General features: G+C 55.9%; 1 long non-coding RNA gene across 1 annotated transcript; it reads right to left on the bottom strand.

Moving 5' to 3' along the window:
* Window positions 1-1,273: 1,273 nt before the first annotated feature.
* LOC109578836 (uncharacterized) lies at window positions 1,274-2,497 on the bottom strand. Its single transcript, XR_002183745.2, has 2 exons — window positions 2,296-2,497; window positions 1,274-2,100 (listed from the first exon to the last, which is right to left on the bottom strand). It is a non-coding gene; the product is annotated as an uncharacterized lncRNA (long non-coding RNA).
* Window positions 2,498-3,021: the final 524 nt, after the last annotated feature.

Raw genomic sequence — 3,021 nt, 5'->3', positions numbered from 1 at the left:
CCCTCCCAGTGGGGATGCCCTCCCAGTGCAGATGCCTGGCAAATAGGGAAGGCAGAGTGCCTGGAGCCTGTCCTCCTCTTCTGCAGAGAGAACCCAGCTCAGGCCCCAAACCCCCCCGACTCAGTCTCCTCATGGGTGACCAGGAAAATGAAGGTTTATGATGCGGGCTTAATAAAAACTGTGCCCCAAGTGCTTCACCCACTACCCAGCACACCAGCAGATGGCCACTATTACCATTACCGCCACCTTCATCCTTTGACTTGGCCGTTTACGTAGTAAATCCCCTCTCCCAGGACCGGCAGTCTGCACGGCTTCTCCCACAACTTCCTCACCTGCAAACAGGCTGCTGGAAAGGTCAGCCTGGAGAACTTCACGGAGTCACAGGTCACCCCCCCACCCCACCCCCCGCCACACACACACCAAGGAGTCTGAGAGAGCTCCTAATGGCCAAAGCCGGAATGATCTGAAGCAAAAATAATCTTTACTTATAATGTAATGAGTGTGCCAGTACTGACTAATCTCCCATAGATCATACCGTCTGGGTCCACACTGATAAAAACATTCAAAAAAAGAAATATGGAAGGAGCAGTGTTCTCCTACAGAAAAGTCTTATTAATAAATGAGGAAAGAGGGACTTCCCTGGCAGTCCAGCGGTTAAGACTGTATTCCAAGGAACGGGGACATGAGCTTGATCCCTGGTTGGGGAACTAAGATCCTACATATCCCACATACCACCAGGTGCTGCCAAAAATAAACAAGGAATGAGGGAAACAGAGTATCACCATTAGGGAAACAGTCTGCTAATATTTATTTACTAGGCAAAAAGTTGAAAAGAAACAGGATGCTGCATAGCCTCAAAGCAACTGTCCCACAACACGCATCATTTACCCTGGGGATGGCAGGATGAGATGGTTGGATGACACCACCAACTCAATGGATATGAGTATGAGCAAACTCTAGGAGACAGTCAAGGACAGGGAAGCCTGGCATGCTGCAGTCCACCGGGCTGCAAAGAGTTGGACACAACCCCGCGACTGAACCACCACCACCCTGGGGAGGTGGCCAGAAATGGTGGTTTGGGGCGTATTTTTAGATCAGAACTTCTCAAAAGCACTCTACTTGCATTCCCTCCCCATCCAGTTTGAGACTCTGCTGATCTATTAACTTCAGAGTGCTTCTGATTTAGAACAAACTACAATCCTTGAAACGACTTACAAAAACCATAGGCTTGAAATGACGGTTAAAAGAAAGACATAAAGCAAACACACGCGGCTTAAGATGTCAACGTTTATTTTGCACAAATGCCCAGTCTTATCCACTCCTCCCACTCACTGTCCCATGGCCCATGCACCTTCCTCTGGGTGCACGAGGTCACGGGTGCCTAGAGAACTGGAAGAAGTCGGAGAGGCTAAATCTACACAGTACTGTCTGAGACGGAAGACCTTAGCTAGGAGGGGCTGCGAGAAAAGAGGGCAGACGCCAGGCACACACCCTCTCCAAACCCTCTTTCCAGGACCCCAGCTCTCCGACAGGACACCTAGGGCCGAGCCCCCGGGAGGTGGGTCATCCTGGGTGATCTCCTTGCTGGCCAGGGAGGTCACTCAACAGTGGGGAAGATACACTAAATGTAAATGTGAAAGCGTAAAACACTTGTCTATTTGAAAGAGACAAATTCACCCGCGCCTCTGTCCCAACCGGAGCGTGGCCTGATAGCAGACAGTCTGCAAGGAGGCCCTTCCTTCACTCCTTGCTCCCTCGCCGGCTACTCCGCTTCTTATCCTTCCCCATGGGGCTCAGAAACAGGTCAAAGAGACCCACTTTGCAATCAGAGAAGGGAACCAAGGACGGGATACGGAGAGAGCGCGCGGAGAGGGTTCGGGGACCGGGCACAGGGCCACGCGGCGCCGGCGCTTCCGGTCACCTTCCGATGGCGTCAGCGGCGGCGCTTCCGGTCGCCTTCCGATGGCGTCAGCGTCGCTCGCGGCCTGGGAGGACAGAGCGCACCGGAGGCAGGCCGCGCCCGAGCTGCTCCGCGTGAACGGCAGGGCCGGCTCCCAGCGGAGGCTCCTGGCTGGCAGCGGCTGCAGACCACAAACGACCCTGCGGAGAGCGGGGCAGGCGACAGCAGGCGGGGAGGCCTCTCAACCTGCCCAGAGCCCGCGAGCATGCAACCCGCGCGCGCCTGGGCCGCCGCCTCCCGCGCCTGCGCAGTCTCCGCCGCCCCGCCGGCGCGCGCTCCCGGCCGCGTCGGTCGAGGCCTTCTAGGACTGCCTAGTTCGGAGGCAGACGCTCTACCTGGGTTTCCAGCCGGCACAGCGCCCGCCCCTCAGCTCTCCTGACCATCATCTTGGGCCTTCTCCCCAGAGTGTCCGCCGCAACCCCTCCTACTCGACCCAGTCACCTCTCCTGTCAGCCGAGACTGGCGATGCGCCAGCGTTCAGCTCTGCGCCTGCGTGGGACCCCTCCGCGTCGTCCCTGGCGGGGAGTCAGCTCTGCGCATGCGCGGGGGCCTCGGCCTTGTCCCTGGCCGGCAGTTAGCTCTGCGCTTGGCCTCGGCCTTTGGGCCTAAGCTTCATTGTGCAGGTTATCTTCAACACGGATACAAGATACTTGCAGTGTTTCATCTTCAGCGTAAGGTTTTCTCTAACAGGGACTCCCAACGAATTACGGTTTTCTCAGTTCAGTTCAGTCGCTCAGTCGTGTCCGACTCTGCGACCCCATGAATCGCAGCACGCCAGGCCTCCCTGTCCATCACCAACTCCCGGAGTTCACTCAGACTCATGTCCATCGAGTCAGCGATGCCATCCAGCCATCTCATCCTCTGTCGTCCCCTTCTCCTGCCCCCAATCCCTGCCAGCATCAGTGTCTTTTCCATTGAGTCAACTCTTCGCATGAGGTGGCCAAAGTACTGGAGTTTAAGCTTTAGCTAAGTGAATGCTAATGACCAAGAAGGGACCGTCATCATTTAATATGTCGGGGAAACAGTGGAAACAGTGGCAGACTTTATTTTGGGGGGCTCCA

Source organism: Bos indicus, chromosome 25 (genome assembly GCF_029378745.1).
Source record: "Bos indicus isolate NIAB-ARS_2022 breed Sahiwal x Tharparkar chromosome 25, NIAB-ARS_B.indTharparkar_mat_pri_1.0, whole genome shotgun sequence".
Lineage (NCBI taxonomy): Eukaryota > Metazoa > Chordata > Mammalia > Artiodactyla > Bovidae > Bos > Bos indicus.
This window is presented reverse-complemented; position numbering and strand designations above follow the sequence as displayed.